General features: G+C 35.2%; 1 non-coding gene across 1 annotated transcript; it reads right to left on the bottom strand.

Annotated features, from left to right (window-relative positions):
- Positions 1–4,359: 4,359 nt before the first annotated feature.
- LOC129513245 (U6 spliceosomal RNA) lies at positions 4,360–4,466 on the bottom strand. Its single transcript, XR_008665207.1, has one exon. It is a non-coding gene; the product is annotated as a U6 spliceosomal RNA (small nuclear RNA).
- Between the last annotated feature and the right edge of the window lie 15,090 nt (positions 4,467–19,556).

Consider the following 19,556-nt stretch of genomic DNA (forward strand, 5'->3'; position numbering starts at 1 on the left):
ACTGAGCCACCCAGGTGCCTCTGAAACTGATCTTTAAATAATGCTAAGGGCTACAAAACAGTCATTTGCTTAACAGAGCATCCTCTTCTTTGGAAATTTAAAATAACAACATTTCTGTTTATTGTTTTTATTATTATTAGAAGTTTGGGCGTAATTCTCCAATGATTTGTTTGTTTTTTAATTCATTTTATTTTTTTATTTCCAAAGATTTTATTTATTCATGAGAGACACAGAGAGAGAGAGAGGCAGAGACACAGGCAGAGGGAGAAGCAGGCCCCATGCAGGGAACCCAACATGGGACTGGATCCCAGGTCTCCAGGATCAGGCCCTGGACTGAAGGTGGCGCTAAACCGCTGAGCCACCCGGGCTGCCCACCAATGATTTATTTGTTACAGAATTTTGACACTGGAAGAAAAATCTCTAAAAAAGAGATCCTACATCTGTGAAATGTTCTCTCACTGACACAGTTTCAATCTAGGGGCATTTAGAGTATGAAGTAAGAGTCTTCACTTTTATTGGCTATGCATGGGTTGTCTGGTTTCTTGGCAGGCATGTTTTTAGGTGTTGCTTATTTTCCATGAATACATTCTTTTTATTTAGTGTTAGGGGACTACTGGTTCTAGTAAGTAACCAATAAATTAAGCAAAACAAATCCAATATCCCTTTTTTCATGCTTTGGTTATATACTTTTAAGAGGAAAGTGTTTGGGGCCTAACTTTTTACCTAATTGGCTAAATTCTAGATTTTTATTTTGCTTCTTTTAAATTCTCAACAAGTTTGTAATTTCCTTTGTGGGTTGGGATTATCTTGTGCTTATTTATTTCCACAGGGCTCTCCATACAGTGCTCAGCATAAAGCATGACTCCAAAGTAGAAAGAAAAAAGCCCCACAACTCTTCACTTCAGATTTTACTCATTCCTAAAAGTCTTATAAAATGTTTGTTAACAAATGAATACTATTAAAGTAAATCAGGAGATTGTTTAATTATCTAGTGACCAGAAGATGCTCCAATATTTTAGTGATATTATATACAACTCCTCTGTTAAATGCAAGTGGTTCTCATTTACTTATACCGTAGTCTTCTGCATATTTGCTTTTCACTTCCTCAAATTAACTACATCCTCAAAATAACTTTTAAGAAAAATCTAAAAGACTCTTTGTTTCTTCTGTCCCTTCAGTTGTCACAGTGAGTGTTATACCAAGAAACCATCCTAATAAGGAGAATCATAACAACTCAGGTATATTCATGTGTAATCTTATTTCTCACACACACTACCTTGTTGCATCTCTATTCTTACTCTACTGCCCAGGCTCTGGATCCTTAGCTAGGATTGCACCAACCACCTACTGTAACCATTTCCCCTCTTCTTCACTTCATTTGTAAAATTGTTACTATATTCACCTTCATAAATCATATCTGGATCTTGTCTCTGTCTTATGGAAATAAATATAATTGTTTTGTAGGTCTCATAAAATCAAGTTCAGAAAATATGGCTCTAAATAAATATTTCAGGAAAAATACAACATACTGTGAGCCAGGTACATGGGAAAAAAACGTGTATGATGAAAATAAAAAAGATTAGATAGCTGGATATATATGATGATATATATATATATATATATATATATATATATATATATATATATATATAAAGGTATTTCTCTGTAATTAAAACTACTTTACTCCTTGTTTGGCAATGAGGAATAACAGGATTTTTACCCAAAGGTGATATAATAGGATTTGTATTTTAAGGATAGCATTCAGACTACAGTGCACAAAGAAGGGAGAAAAGGACTGATGGAAAAGTTGGACAGAAGCCTATCTCAGTTAAGTCCAAATAGGAGATGATAAGGGGATGGAAAGAAAAAATAATCAGAGACAGAACTGAAGGTCCTTGATGACTGATTACAGAAGTAGGGTGGAGAAGGTGAGAGAGCAGAGAATGACTTTGCAGTTTCTGATTGGTACAAGAAGAGTGGGTGGTTTTTACCAATAAGAAAAATAGGTGATATTACTGGAAGAATAGATTTGGATGGATGTAGAAGGAATGTATGATTAGTGGTGGAGTATGGTATGAAGAGCATGTTGAGTTTAGTTTTGTATTTGTTGTGGTTGAAGGTCTAGTCAAACATTCAGAGAAGGTATTTAATATGGAAGTTTTTAGACAAGAAATTGTGTACAGTTTTTCTTTCTTTTTTTTTCCCTATAGTATCCAGTGCTTGTTATTTTAATAATTCCCCACTTTTGGCCATTGTCTCAACAAGCTGTTGTAACCCACGAGTGTAGTGTTATTCTTTAGTACCATAGTTAACATAGTCATTGGGATGGATATTCATGTAGTGGCTATTATTAACATTTACTATCATCATACAAACATGTGGTTAGATCATTGAGTTCTGCAGGTTATCTAATCCTGGTGAATACCATTTGAAATGTGAGTGGCTGCAGAAAGGCATTTAAAACCCTGAGAATACAATGCACTAGGGAGATTTATTAATACAATAATTGAGAGAATAATAATAGCCAAGGATTAAAAAATTCCCCAGAGCAGAGATTCTCAGGAGATAATATTTAAGTATATCAAAATTATAAAAATTATAATCATCTTCACCAGTTCATTCAGTCACACGTAATTAATTTTTGTTTTTCTTGGTATTGAGTTACCAGTTATACAAATCAATCAACTTTATTGTTAGAGTTCTAGAAATTCTTACTTAGTTCAATGTTATGATTTTTAAGCTAAGGACTTGCCCAATTGTGTCCTATTATAAAGTGAACAGATTATATTTGAACTTCTGTAAATACCTATATTGTCATAAAAATAATACTTAATGCTTCATATTCAAACTCAAGCCTGAAGGAAGAAACAACGTATTAAAGATTTCTAATAGGCTCCATGTTCTAACAGTTGGCAATAGATGAAATCATTGTCTTTGATTTCCACTTGGAAAATGAGTACTATCTTCCAAAAAAGGTTCCACATTAATAAAATTGACAAATATTTGAAGAACTTAGAAAAAAGGCAGCAATTGGTACATAACTCTCACTTAGTAAATATTTGTTGAATTAACAGATTTATCCTCAGAGTACAAAGATGCATGCTTGCTATGATTAAATTATCTAAAATTCTGTTAAACAGAGTCAGAATTAGTAGAATTTTTTTCTTGAGGTGGTATAGCAAAATGCAAAAGAACACAGTCTTTGGAGAATAAAAGTCTTTGAATCAAGTTAGTCCTCCAGTTCTATTAACTATATGATGATAAATTACTACATCTCTAAACCTCAGGTCTACCTCTGAAAAAAAAATGGAGATTGTAGTACTCATCTGTTTGGGTGAGGTCAAATATGACCATTAATTAAAGTATTTAACACAGTAGTGGCCATGTAGTACATGATAACTATTGTTATTTCTCCATAGTCTTTAACGACTGACAAAGAAATGAATTCAAAATGTAAATTTATCACAATATTGAACTACTGTTGGAACAAACATAGAAGAAATTCACTTTCCTTTGATGGAGAATGAATGATGTTTTGTGATGGTTCCCTTTTCTATTGCTAGAAAATGCTAGAAATCAAATGTGGCTTGCTTTACACATATTGAATTTCACGGCTCCTTCTAGGGTACTGGGGGTTAGCATCACATGCCTGAGTTACTCACAGGAGTTTAAGTCAGGTAAAAAGATCCTTGATCAGAGGCAGCACAGGTCTAGAATCTAGGCTGAAGAAAGTACCAGATAGAATTAGTTTTATGGATGCTACTGATGAGCATAGATAGCTAGAAAGTCCTTGAAGAGGGGTAGGCAGCATGAATCATTATTCTCAACAACTGATCTTTTTTGCAAAGGTAGACAACAGGTGTGGTACTCCTGCAAACGATGGAAAAGGATGACTCATTGAATTTTAATTTATATTATTTTAGTCAGGAGGAATGTTCCAATTCAGGAAAAAGACAAAAAAGCCTTATTCTTTCTTTGGTAGCTCTTTTCATTTGTTTTCGACCCTGCTTATTTTCCAAATTAGATAAAATAACAGAAATAGAAGTAAGATTCTTAGACAGACTTAGATAGGAGAAAAGCCTGTGAAAATTCTGCCTGAAGTAGAATGGGAGAGCTGCCCTAACTGGAAAGACTGATTCATGCTGCCAGAAACTGGACCTATTTTCTCTTTATTTCATAGAAGTATGGATACATATATTTTTTTCTTTTTCAACTTAAAGACTAGTGATGTAGGAGTTTTTCAAAATATTTAAGAATTTTCTATCATCTAGAAAGTCTAAGACTTTCTGGCAAGTAAGACTTGAGCTTTATCTTTTTCCCTTTCAACATGTTACTTTACTTCTGTTAAAGGATTTTTTTAAGAATATGGAACTCTTCATGAATTTGCATGTCATCCTTGCACAGGGACCACGCTAATCTTCTCTATATCATTCCAATTTTAGTATGTGTACTGCTAAAATGAGCACCTGCTAATGAATTTTAAAAATTTTACATTAGTTAAAAGCGAGGAAGAATCCAAATGGTGACAAATAATGGTAAGTAATAATGCATCACAGTGATATATAGAAATACTGTATTATTTTGGACACAAGAGAATGAAAACTGTACTGCATTCGTGTATGACAGCACAAGCACAGCATAGCCTAACATCAGTAGTGAAGCATCATCGGTTCAGTCTATCCTTGACCACAAATATTTAATGCTTTTAATCATCTCACAAAATTGAGTCTTACCTCTTCTTGGAAATCTATAACAAAAAGGAGTTCTTTCCCAGTTTTTATAATTGAACACTTTAGGAGGAAGATGAAAACATATTAGCCTTTGCTCCAAGGAGTCAAGTGTTGTCCTTTTAATTTGAATTAATGACTGAATTGAATACACACACACACATACATACATACATGCATGCATACATACATAAAAGGAAGGCTGGCTTAGGAACGCAGACTGTTTAGTTCTCCGATATATGTTCTCTCCCAGCAGCCTAGTAATTAGCTGCAAGTAAAACAATCTGAAATTGTTTGCTCTCATTGTCATCATTTGTGCCTTGCATCTGAACTCATTCCAGCATTTTTTGTATCACTGCTGAAGCATCATAAATTATAATTCCAGGAGTCCTTCAATATGACCTGTTTGGAGAGACTGGTTAAGGGAGTGAGTGTAGTGTGGCTTTTTGGCACCAGAACTTGGTATGGTATGACTCAGTATACAGGAAATATAAAAGACTGCTTCTCTCCCTATGATTCTGAAAGTAAGTCAAAACAAATAATTCTCCTGGTCAATTCTGTTGCTGAAGAATGAAGAGATTCCCAAAATACTGGGAAAAACACATAGACTTACAAATAACAGTTGATTTCAAATTTCAAGGATATAGGAATATTCTTATTGCTTGAGTAGCTACTGCAGTGCAGTTTCCCTTAAATTACACACCACATAAATTTGTTTCTAAAAGTTTTCTGGAGAACAGAATCCAACTGAGGAAATTCATCCCAGAGCAAAGCTACTAACTCATGTTTCTTCCAGCTTCTATGCTATATTCACCAAATATCCATCTCTAAGACAGCAATCCTCTCCTACCCTCCAGAGCACTAAGGGACATGAATAGATGAATACAAAAAAACAAAACAAAACAAAACAACAACAACAACAACAAAAACAAATCCCATGTTGGATATACAGAAATTAAATTAGTTTAGCTTGTGAACATTACCAAACAACTTTTGAAATTAATAACTGAAGTTTAAGAATTCTACATATGATAAATTCTACTAACAGTCTTGGTAAATTTTCGGTCAGTCCTTATGTCCCAGATGAAAGAGGATATTGGATGCGTGAAACCTCCACCTTTCAGCCCTTTACCACCCTCTACCCTCTCTAACTCCTGGCAACAATTAATCTGTTCTCTATCTCTATAATTTTGTAATTTCAATAATGTAATATAAATGTAAATGTATAGTATGTGTGAGAATGACTTTTTTCACAGCATATAATTCCTTTGAGACTCATCCAAGTTGTTGTGTATACCAATAAAATTTTTAAATGTTAACATTACTAAGTAATATAAGACAAGCATAATCATAATCTTATGATGATTATAAGAATCTTTGAATGGTCTAGTTTAGTGCTTTTCAATCACCTGGAGCTTGTTAAACTAAAACACAGGTAGCTGGGCTCCACCCCTAGTGCTCCTGATATGGGGCTCTGGAGAAGACCTAAGAATGCATGTATTTGAAAGCTCCTCAGTGAAGCTGATGCTGCTGACTCCACTTTGAATAACACTTGTTTAAAATTTATAATCAAGAGGTCATTATAATTCTCATCTGAAATATTGCTCTAAAATAATTCACTGTCACTCTTCTATACCCAAAAGTTGTGGGTCTAACAGAGAAAGTAATATTCTCAGTCTTCTCAAGGAATTTTCCATTACTCCCAGGAAGAAACCAGACTTTCTAAAGGAGATGCCAAATGAACAAAAAGAAAACAGGCAGTTAACAAAATAGGTATTACAAAGAGCTTGTAAGTGAAATAAAGAAAAGTGTTTTTCAGTAGTAATCAAGGAAATACAAATGAAAGCAATGAGTTCGTAAAATCTTATTGGCAAATATTTCAAAATTTGCTAACATGACATGTTAGTAAGACAATAGAAAAACACATGGCCATAATAGCTAATAGGCACAACTACTTTAAAGACCAACTTTTTATAATTCTTTAATGTAAATTATGCTTTCTGATCCAGTTACTACAATACCAGATTTCTATGCTATAAGAGAGCTAAATGCATGTTCAAGGCAGCATATTATAAGGGGGTTTGTTGCAGTTTTCTGAAAAGTTAAAGATTCCTAAATGCCCATAAATAAATGAAAAACTAACTAACAGTGTTCAGCAATTTTAAGAAAATTAAATCACTCTATGCACAAAGGTAAAAATATTGAAACAAAATGTGTTGAATAAAACAATATAATACATATAGTTTGTCATTTATGGTAACATTCATATGCTACAAATAATGTCAAATAATTAGTAAGCATATCTACATGTTTGGCACTATACTAAGTAAATTGCATGCATTAACTAATTATTTTATTCCTCAAAAACCCGTGTAAGTTGAGTATCATTAATAATTAATTAATAAACATTCAATTTGTGGATCTAGTACAAGGGGCAATGTAGGAAGCCTGAAGTGCCCTCCTCCTACAGACACACTGGATGTGTTTATACATTTAACAATTCTTTCTGAAAGAAATCCAGAAACTGAGTAACTCCTGTGTATCAGATGAACAAAAAGCACCCACAACAAAATGGGTAGGAAAGACTGAGACACACTCACTATAAACCCCGCCCCCAGCACAGCAACTATTTAATCAGGAGGGACTTTCCAACTCCCAGTTTCTCCCTGAGGAGTGAAGGGTTTAGTCCTCATATCCAACACCCTAAATTTTAAGACTTGCACGTAAGGGATGGGACCCCAAAACATCTAGCTCTGAAAACCAATGGGGCTTACATCCACAAAGTTCACATGACTATAGGATCCTATAGAATACATAGGAACAGTTATTAATGGACTCTAAAGGACTCACCACAGCTATCTCCCCAGAGCTCAGTGTAGGAGCAGCAACAAAATGCCATGCCTCAGTCTTTCCAGTCTTTTCCTGAAAAGGCTTTATTAGCATACATGAGAAGCTACTCACTGAAAATAGGGCTTCTAATGTAGCACACATCTAGGAGGTGACTGCCATCCTACCTGGAGTACAGGGAAGCCAGTGGACATCTCTGCCTCCTCCCTCTAGCTCACTCCAAATTACCAATTTGTCCATGAAAGGAGTTTGCATATATTGTATCCCAGCTTCAGCAGATGCCACCTGAGGGTTGAAATCCTGGATTGCCTGGCCTTGATAGCCAAGGGGGATTGCATTCAGGAGTCCAATAGGACTATATCAAACAAAGAATCAGTTCTTAACTGGCTATCCTCCCAGACCTCAGAACAGAAAGAATAAACAGAAACACCCACCTCCCAGTTTTTCCCTGAAAGAGGTCTATTTCAAAGAGAGCATACTTTGAAAGCTACTGACCAAGGATCAAGTTTCTAATAAGCTTGTTCACACATCTTGTACCCCAAGTTTTCTAGTTGCTTCCCAGGGCACAGGCCCCTGGATCACTTGGCTCTGATAGCCAACATGTACTCATAAGTACCACAGGACTACAGCAAACAAAAAAAAGGCAGTTCATAACGGATGCAGAGGCACCCTATCTCCCTTCCATGGCTCTACAAATGGGCCAAGCACAGAGAAAGCAGCAAAAATGCCTACCCCCTAGTTTCTCCCAGGAAGGGACCAAACTACATACTTTCTTGCTGCTGTCTGAGGGTCCACCTTTCAATCCACTGGCATTGAGGTGCTAACTGTGACCCTCCCTTTTAGGACACTGATGGGTCTGGGCACACTCCCAAATACTGGGAGGTACCTAGAACAATGAAGGCAACTTGGGCACTCACATGAGTTTAAGAGAAAACGAAAAGCTCAGGTCAGACTGATTGGTGAAATTGCTTCCACCCAAGAGCACTCTGTCAAGACCAAGAGAAATGGCTACTTTACCTAACAAGCAGAAACCAATAGAGAGAATCAAGAAAAAATAAAAATGTAGGGGATTATATTTCAAACAAAGTAACAAAATAAAACTCCAGGAACAGACTTTAATAAAATGGAGAGAAGTGATTTACTTAATAGAGAATTCAAACCATAAAGATACTCAGAGAGGCCAGGAGAACAATGCATGAACAAAGTGAAAATTTTAAAAAATGTATAGAAAATATGAAAAAGCACAAAACAAAACACAGAGCTGAATACAAAAATTGAACTGAAAATTCAATAGAGGAATTCAGGTTCAATAGCAGACTAGATGAGACAGAAGAAAAAAAATCAGTGAACCTGAAGACAAAGCAGTGAAACTCATCTAATCTGAGAAGTGAAAAATTTTTAAAAAGAATTAAAAATAGTGAAGATAGAATAAGGATCTTTTGAAACACCATCCAGAGGATGAATATACACATTATAGAGGTCCCCAAAGGAGAACAAAGAAAGAAAGGGTCAGAAAGCTTTTCAAAGAAATAATGGCTGAAAACTTCTTTAAACATGGAGAAAGAAATAGACATCTAGACCCAGGAAGACCAGAAATCTTTAAAACATTTTAAGAGACCCACCATGAGATACATTGTAATTAAAGTGTCAAAAGTTAAAGACTAGGGGCACCTGGGCAGCTCATTCAATTAAGCACCTGCCTTAGGCTCAGGTCATGATCTCAGGATCCTGGGATCGAGCCCTGCATCAGGCTCCCTGCTCAGCCAGGAGTCTGCTTCTCCCATTCCCTCTGCCCCTCACCCCTGCTAATGCTCTATCTCTCTCTCAAATAAATAAATAAAATCTTTTTTTAAAAAAAGTAAAAGACTAAAAGAGAATCTTAAAAGCAACAAGTGGAAAGCAACTTGTTACATAAGACCTTCAGTAGGTTTTTTAGAAGAAACTTTGCAGGTCAAGGGAATGAGTAATATGGTCAAAGTGCTGAAAGAAAAAAAAAACTGTCAATCAAGAATAAACTGGTAAAACTGCCCTTCAAAATTGATGGTAAAACTGCCCTTCAAAATTGATGAAGAGGTAAGAATTTTCCAGACAAGTAACAGCTGAAGAGTTCATTTATTAGATAGCCTTACAAAGAATATTAAAGTGAGCACTTCAAGCTGAAATGAAAGATGCTAACTGGCACCAGAAAAACACATAAAAATTTAAAACTCAATGATAAAGATAAATATAGCTAAAATCAGAATACTCTAATGTTGTAATGATGGTGGGTAAATGACTCAAAACTGTAGTGTATACAGGTCAAAAGAGAAAAATATCAAAAATAACCATAACAATAATAATTCGTGACTAGATACACAATGTAAAAAGATGTAAATTGTGACATCAAAAATATAAAATGTGGGAGGGTATGTAGCACTTTGATATACATATCAAGTTAAATTTTTATCAACTTAAGATAGACTGATAAATATAAGATAGTTTATGTAATTCTCATGATAACCACAAAGCAAAAGCTTATGGTGAATACACAAAATATAAAGAGAAAGTAATGAAGGCATATCATTTCAGAAAATCACCAAATCAAAAAGGAAGAGAACAAATGAGAAAGAAAGGAATAAAGAAATTATAAAACAATCAGAAAACAATTAATCAAAAATTAACAAAATAGTAAGCCCATACCAATTAATAATTACTTTAAATGTAAATGACTTTAAATGTAAAGACTAAATTCTCCAAAGACATACAATGGCTAAATTAATTTTAAAAATAAGATCCACCTATATGCTACCTATAAGAAACTAACTTCACCTTTAAGGATACACACAGACTGAAACTGAAGGGATGGGAAAATAAGATTGCATGCAAATGGAAGGCAAAAGAAAGCAGGAGAAGATATACTTAAAAAAGAAAATAAGAAAAACAAAAGAAAAAGGAAGTCATTATATAATAATAAAAGAATCAATCTATCAAGAAGATAAACAATGTTTGTAAACATTTATATGTCCAACATAGGAGTATCTAAATATTAATGGATCTGAAGGGAGACATAAGTAGCAATACGATAATAGTAGAGGATTTCATTATCCAACTTTCAACAATGGATAGGTCATCCAGACAGAAAATTAAGAAGAAAACATGAGACTTAAACTACACATTAGACCAGATGGATTCAACAGACATTTACCGAATATTCCACCCAATAGCAGGAGAAAACACATTTTCTCAAGTGCATATGGAACATTCTCCATGGCAGATCATACATTAGTCTTAATAAATTTAAGAAGATTAAAGTCATCTCAAACACCTTTTCTGACCATAATAGTATGAAACTAGAAATCAATTAAGAGAAAACTGGAAAACACAAAAATGTGATTAAACAACATGCTCCTAAAAGGCCAATGGGTCAAAGAAGAAATCAAAACAGAAACCAAAAAACCATCGAGAGAAATGAAAGTGGAAACACACATACCAACATTTACGGGATACAACAAAAACAGTTCTATGATGTAAATTTATAGTGTTATATGCCTAATTTAAGACAAAAGAAATATCTCAAATTAAACAACTTAAGTTTAAGTTGGAGTAAGTAACTAGGAAAGGAAGAGATATATCCTCACACTTGTTAGATGAGTATCATCAAAAAGACAAGAGATAACAAGTATTGGTGAGTATGTGGAGAAAAAGGAACCCTTTTGCACTGTTGGTGGAAATGCAAACTGGCATAGTCACTATGGAAAATAGTATGGAGGTTCCTCAGGAAATTAAAAACACATCACATGATCTATCACTTGACCTAGCAATCCCACTTCTGGATAAATATCTAAATGAAATGTAAACAGGACCTCAGATATCTGCACTCTCATATTTAGTGAAGCTTTATTAATAATAGCCAAGATATGGAAACAATCTAAGTGTCTTTTAATAGATGAATAAAGAATATGTGATTGATATATATGTATATCAAAATACACACAATATTTTTCAGCCATGAGAAAAGGGCATCAGCTATTTGTAACAGTATGTATGTAATTTGAGGGCATTCTGCTCAATGAAATAAGGTAGATCAAGAAAGACAAACACATATGGTCTCACATATATGTGGAGTCTAAAAAAGTTGAACTCATAGAAATGGATACTAGAATGGTGGTTATCAGGGGTAGGAGACAGGGTAAGGGAGCAGCGGGGGGGGGTGGGGAACAGTGAAAGAAAAGAGGAAATGTTAGTTAAAGAGTAAAAACTTTCAGCTACAAGATGAATAACTTCTGGGTATCTAGTGTTAAGCATAGTGACTATAGCTAACAATATTTTATTATACACTTGAAGTAGCTAAGAGATAGGTCTTAAATATTCTCAACACAAAAAAGAAATGGTAATTATCTGCTGTGGTGCAGATGTAGCTAACGCTACACTGGTAATCATTTTGCAATATATAAGTGTGTCAATCATCATGTTACACATCTTAAAGTTACACGTTCAATAAAGCTGGAAAAATTCACTTAAAAACTCAGTATATATGCTAGGTATTATTTAAAGTAATTTAATGCTAATAACAACAGCTAATACTTACTGAATGCTTATTGAGTTCCAGGTGCTGTTATAAGCACACTATGCAACCCAATTAGGTAGGTATTATTTGTTTTTTTTTTTTTTTCTATTTATTTCACAGAATCCCAGTGAGTATCTAATCCTAGGAAGGACCTAGGAAACAAAGGAATCAATAGTAAAGCTGGGCATGTTGACAGCAATGATTCAAGAGGCTTCTCTCTAGGTCACAATCATTAATTGATTCCACTCTATCTGTTTAAAATATTTTATTTATTTATTCATGAGAGACACAGAGAGAGAGAGAGGCAGAGACATAGGCATAGGGAGAAACAGGCTCCATGCAGGGAGCCCAATGCGGGACTCCATCCCAGGACTCCAGGACCACACCCTAGGCCGAAGTGCTGAGCTACCCAGACTCCCTGATTCCACTTTAATAACATGGAAAGTCTGTCTCCCCAAGCAAAGGTCAGATTCCCAAAGGAGAGTCTTGGTTAGTTCAGTTTGGGGAAGGTGTCTATCCTAGGATCAATCAGCTCTGTCCGGAGTAGCGGAATCAACAGCTCAGACATAATCATCAGAGACCCATTTGTATGTATTAGACTGATCTTAGAAATGGGTGAAGTTAGGGAAAGGACTCAAGGACAAGGGTATAATAAGCCCAAATTTTATCCCAGCACTGTTCTCTCTTACACTGTGAAGCCTCTGGTAGAGGCAAACAATGACTGGGAGCTATTAATTCAACTAACATTTTGAAAATGTTTCCTGAGTACCAAAGCTGTGCCTGGCACTTTAATAATCTGCCCTTGTATAATGTGCTATGGATTACAAAGGCCTTTTACACAGACCTTTCTTTTTTCTATCCTCAGCCACAGAAATATAGGCAGCACATATAATATTCTCCCCAATTTTTATAGAAGAAGAAACTAAAGCTGACAAATAGCTTGGCTAAAGGTCACATATCTGGAAACGGGGAGTGGGACTGGGACTCTGACCTATGACTTGTTAGTTCCCAGCCAGTCTTCTTTCCCTTAATACTTGATGAGAATATTTTGTACTGGCTTGTGGAAGTGGTACTGAAAGCAGCTTATTTCATTGAGACAGAAAAACTTAATGTCCAAGGAGGTGAATAATAGGGTCCAGATGAAAGATGTGACTAGCAATAAAGTGAAAATGATAGCAGAGAGAGAATTTATTCAGAAACAAAGAGCAAATTTATTCATGGGGTTTATCTAATAAATGACAGCGAGGAATAAAATATACTGTTATTCTAATGTAGGAAAGACTCACTCTATGTGGAATAAATAGAATGATTTTCTCTGATGATGTGAAAATACTCCACACTCATATCAAGATGATGAACAATGTTGTCAGAATAGCATTAGCCTGCAGAAGAAAATCAGTGGTGAAAAATATAAGGTTTAATTTTAACAGTCTTGGAGAAGATGCCCCCAAAAGATTACTAAAAACTCCTTCATTGCAAATCTCTTCTTTGCATCATCTGTGTCATGTAAGGGTTGGACTGGAATTATAGAGCAAATGAAATTGTCAGGTCAGCATCACACTTTCCTCCTCAGCCAAGTTAATTTTTCACCAGGAAATATTCCCAGGCTTTTCCCCAAGAGGGTAAGGCCCGGAAGTAACGAGAATAAGAAATTGGTTATCTTTTGCTACAAAGAAAATAATTATTTCACCTAGTTTCCTGAGTTTTCTTCTCAGGCAATTACAGTAATGTTACCTCTACACATGTCTGATAGACTAAAAGGATAATTTTAGCAAAACAGAATACTATCACTCTCATGGTCTCTTATTGCTGTGAGATGCAGGACAGTATTTTGCTTCTGCAGTTATCAAATCTAAATATTGAGACTTCAAAATCCAACATCTTTTCACCAAAGCGATCCTGCAAATCGGTTCCAAAGACTTAATGTCAGCTAGCTGAATGATTAGTGGTATAATTACTACTGTCATTCTCTGTGATAAATGTTGGATTGATTTAATTATATTAGCTCACTCATTTTGAAAGAAAACCTTTTCTGTTTATATGGTGCTAAAAGTTCTTTCATACCTCCAAGATATGGAAAGGAAAAAAGCAAGTCACAGAACAATGTTTCACATTCACTGGTGTGTGCTCAGTGTCTAGCGTGGAGGACTAGATGGAGGAGCAACAAACAGTTGATAATTGTTGCATCGAGGGAAGGGAGAGGAAGGCAGGAGGAGTGGCAGATCAGAAAAGGGGGACATTCATGTTTTTTTCTAAATATTTCTCTATGGTTTGAATCTTTTACAACAATAACATATTCATATATGATTTCAGTGATTTTAAAAGGACAATAAAATAAAAGATTCATTCAGTCAATGAGAAATGGGTCTTTTTACTCACAATGCTGCTTAAAGGTTAATTTTTGTGAAATCAATTAGTGGTCTTAGTTTCTAAAGCTGATTTCTGTTTGGGTCTATTACCCAGTAGCTCATTTCTCTGGAAGATTTTAATTATCTTTAAATGTTACCGTTAAAGATATTAAAATATGTTAAATATACTTTAATTGTGGGCAGCATTACACAGAATCTGTCCAGAAATGAGAATGTGGTATCACAAATTTAAAGTAGACCTTTATAACTTTTTGTCTAACCCTTTTTACAAAATGAAGAGGTTTATTTTATTTTTTTTTTAATTTTTTTTAATTTATTTATTTATGATAGTCACAGAGAGAGAGAGAGGCAGAGACACAGGCAGAGGGAGAAGCAGGCTCCATGCACCGGGAGCCCGATATGGGATTCGATCCCGGGTTTCCAGGATCGCGCCCTGAGCCAAAGGCAGGCGCCAAACCGCTGCGCCACCCAGGGATCCCAAGTGAAGCAGTTTAAAGAATTGTTTTAAATTTTGAGGTTATCATGAGACATCAGCCCTTTTCCACAGCCACTTACAACTCTACAAGTAGTTTAAATCCTGACTTTAGTTCCCTGAATAATTTATTTGGGTTTTGTTGCTGTTTTGTGTCACTCTTTAGGTTTTTGGTTTTGTTTTTCTTTGTAGTTTTAATAATTACTTTTGGAAGAGTTGTGTGAGTACATATTTGATGAGTGGCACAGACAAGGGACAGAAGGAACGCTCTCAGGCTCTCCTTCTTGGTTACTTTGACAAGCTCTAAATGTTGGGGATCCTAGGTACAGTTTCATGGTCTTCTGTTCTTAAACTCTTTGTGGGTAATCTGGCCTTTCCTCAAGTCTCAATTATCACATATACAGTTAATATTCTCAAATCTGTACATATATCTCAGATCTTTAGAGTGAGCCCCATGTTCCTCCTTCCAGCTTCAATGCAGTATATCCAATTAGATGCCCCACAGGTATGATGAACTTAAAACGTATAAAAGTGGACTCATCTCTCTCTATTCCAAATCTACTCTATCTCCTATGAACTTGCTAGTTTCCAACTAGTGGTGATTTTGTCTCCCCAGGGATACCCAGTAACATCTAAAGACAAATGAGGTATAGGAATACTGCTGGCATACGATGGGTAGATCCAGACATGCCACCAAACATACTAAATTTTATAAAACATGCCTTCCCACATGCACAGCAAAGAATTTTCTGGCCCAAAATAGAAATTGATTAATAGTGCCAAGTTTTAAAAAAGATTCATTTCCAAAGTGGTTGAGAAATGGTTAATTTAACAGTTAATGAATTAACATCTCTGAGAACACGGTCACCATCATCCATCCTTGAAGTCACCCCTGCTTTCTACTTCTCTCACTTTCCACATCTAGATGTTTATCAGTCCCACAGATTCTAGATATAATTGATCTCCATGTTGCCATCACCACAGCCATACCTTTTCATTCCTACTATCTCTTGGATGACATTGATCTTGTCATTAATCTCCCCTCTCCCCATCTCCCTCTGCATCAGTTTCTTTCCTGTTGTTAAGGGACCTTTCCAAAACACAAACATATTGATGTAACTCTCATGTAAAAATTCTAATTTGGCTATCATTGCCAGGATGAAGTTCAAGTTGCTGATCTTGTTCTTGTATGATCCCTCTAGTTCTCTTTAGTTCTTTGTTTCTTTGTTTCCAAATCTGCCACCAGCTCCCCAAATCCTCCACACATACTAATTATTTGAAGCTCTAGAGCACATATTGCTGTCTTTCATCTTCTGTGCCTTTAATATGAAAGCCAATACCTTGCTCTATTTTTTTTCCAGTTCATTCATACTTATAATTCAGGATGTAGCTCATATGTAACTTTGTCTCAGAATACTTTATTACTTAACCAACCCAAGTCTAAAAGAAAGCTCATACTTACCAAAGTTTATGGTTGAAATAACAGAATGAGATTCTAGATAACTTAAGATAGAAAAGCAATTTATTAAAAGGATGTTAGCATCTGCATTGGGTTGAATTATGCTTTCCAAAAATTTGTATCTATCCTGAGCCTCTAATATGACCTTATTTAGAAATCAGGTCTTCTCAGACGTAATCAAGATGAGGTTATACTTGGTTAGAGTGAGCCCTAAATCCCATATGACTGGTGTCCTTTTAAGAAAAAGGAAATTAGGTCACAAAGATACATACCCAGGGGGGAGAATACCATGTGCATGTTAAGACAGAAGGAGACTGAAGTGATGCATCTCCTAAGGAACAAGCCAAGGAATTCTAAGGATTCCTGACAATTGCCATAAACCAAGGAGAGCGGCATGTAACAAATTCTTCAGAGCCTCCAGAAGAAACCAACTCTGTCACACCTTGATTTCAGACTTCTGGCCTCCAGAACTGAGAGATAATATATTTCTGTTGTTTAAGCCATCCAGTTTGTGGTTATTCATTACAGTAGCCCTAGAAGACTACTATAGTAGCCTAGACAATCAACAGGAAGGATAAAAATATATGCTATTGCTAGTTAGTCAGGCATAGTTAAAATCATACCCTGGAATGATTTTCTTAGAAAGTTGTGTTTGATACCACCTCCCTTTATCTCCAAAATTGCTCTGTGGACATTTCTGTACTACTGGCACACTGTTGCACTCTGAATCCTCAGCTCACCTCTGGGCACTACCAGTCCTTTCTAACTCCCCACATGACTTTGTTTCACTCTTTCAAGTTGAATGAAAAGTGTTCTTAGCAGGACCAGCTATCTAATTTGTGGGGCCCATAGCAAAATAAAAATGGGGGTCCCTTATCCAAAAATCATTAAGAATTTCAAGACAGTGACAGCAGAGCATGAAACCAAGTGCTGGACCCTTCTGAGCACAGGCCACACACTATGGTGCTAGCTCTGGCTTTTAGTCATACATGGGTGGCATACCCACATTCTTCACTGAGAAGATTCAGAGAATACTGTCCACCCTTTTCAATCTTTATAACAAAGAACTGAGCCCTTCTTCCCACTTATATTGGCATTCTTCTAAAATAAGAAGGTGATCTGATGTTTGGCAACAAAAAGACAAATGTTCCAAGGTAGAACATACATATTTCACAGCACTACATTGCAATTGACTATTTTCAGATCTGTCTACTTTGTTAAACTCTTAAAGACAAATACTCAGTTGGACAAGTACAATCTTCTTTTTCTGTGGCCAACACTTTAAATGAGAGATGACTCACATAGATGACATATGAAATTTTCATTTTTCTCCTTGTGTAGATAATTTTATTTGAATATGAAATGTGTGTAGGAAATTTTGATCCTTTGTGCTTTTTTCATATCTACTAAATTGGCATTTTTCTAGGTATCAGTTATACTGAAGGAGCATAAAATAAAATGCAAACTATTGTTCAGGATCAGCCTTTAAAATATCAACCACTTTTAGGCAAATCCATTTTCATGTGTCCTATTTCTTTTCTACCAAGTAGTAAAGGATTATCTTTTCTGACAGCCCCCAAATGACTTCATTTACTTATCCAGTTTCTGTTCCATTACTAGGCAGTCCAACCTCCGGAAAGATTGGATCTCAAGACTGAATGAACTCTCCACATTCTCTTTTGAAAGATAAACATGCACTCTATAAACTTCATTGGCCTAAACAACAGAAACATCTGTTTAGACTCATGTGCAGCTTTTTGGCTGAGTTCAGCAACAGGGAGGCTTAGGAAGTGTGTTCATCAGCTGTGCTCTGCAGCACCCAAACATCATTGTTGGTCAAAATGATGCACTGCAGAGATTACCAAGCATGGGAATAACTAAACTGGATAGCTATTCATAAACAATTTTTGGTAATGCTATTACACTGTCTTCCCATCCCACGGTTTTGTCTTCCATGAGAATAATTTTAGGGCATAAATAAGCATGAAATGTGAAATATTCCTAAGCTAGATAGGGTTGTTAGATCACTTAAATGGACATAAATATAGAATTATAGAACAAAGGCTAGAAGAGCCTCCCCCAAGTTACTTACTTTACCTAACAATGCCTGTAGTCATTTTCACTAGATTAAATGTACAAAATAATATTCTTTGCTGGTTACAAGTAACATCAGAAATGCTATCCTTAGGACTCTAGTCCTTTGAGTTCAGTGACTCAATAGTGAGTGCAGGAATATTTAACAAGCACCTACTACAGTACAGACTTTCTGTGAAAAATTATATGAATTGTAATTGGTCATAGTAGCTCTATAAGGTAGGTTCATTATCTTCATTTGATGAAAGAAAATGAAAGCTCAAAGAATTTAAATGATTTGCTCAAAGTCAGAAAGTTAACAAATGAAAAGATCAAACTATAAATTTCTTGAATGTGTATCATCTTATTGTTGATACTGTTCTTTTCTACTGTGTCCTGTAAATTTCTTTTTCAAACTGCAAGTGTGAGGCATTCTATATTTGATTTTTCTAATTAAGTTACCAGATAATTTTTAACATTGCAGTTAGTGAAAAGTAGGTTTTGAGGGAGTAGATACAGAAGAGACTCCCTGGAATGTGCTAGGAGTAGATAATGAAGAACAATTAACAGAGAAGCATGAAAGAGTTGAAAAAAATCTAGCCATTTTACATTTTTACCAAGTTCAGTCCTGTTTTTGTGCATGTTTGCTGAAAAAAAAGTGATATAATAAATGATAAAGTGAAAGAATATGTACCCAACTTTGCACAAATATTTATGAAGGTATTTTAGGCCTCTACTTGATTTCTGAAGTTTTTAAGAAATACATTTAAATATTTAAGAAATATATATAAATATTTAAGAAATACATATATATTATATATCATATAATACACATATAAATATTCCAAGAGCCCTATTGATTCTTTTAATAATAACTTTTAAAATATTTTATATTTTAAGATTGTGTGTGTATGTGTATGTGTGTATAGTAGTAGTAGTAGTAGTAGTAGTAGTAGTAGTTATATTTCATAAATCCTCTGAGAATCCTTGTTTGGCTTTTATTTCACATTAAAATATGGCAACCAAAAAAGTATTTAAAGATCTTAATTCACTACTTTTCTAC

The sequence above is a fragment of the Nyctereutes procyonoides genome, unplaced genomic scaffold (genome assembly GCF_905146905.1).
Source record: "Nyctereutes procyonoides isolate TBG_1078 unplaced genomic scaffold, NYPRO_anot_genome, whole genome shotgun sequence".
Classification (NCBI taxonomy): domain Eukaryota; kingdom Metazoa; phylum Chordata; class Mammalia; order Carnivora; family Canidae; genus Nyctereutes; species Nyctereutes procyonoides.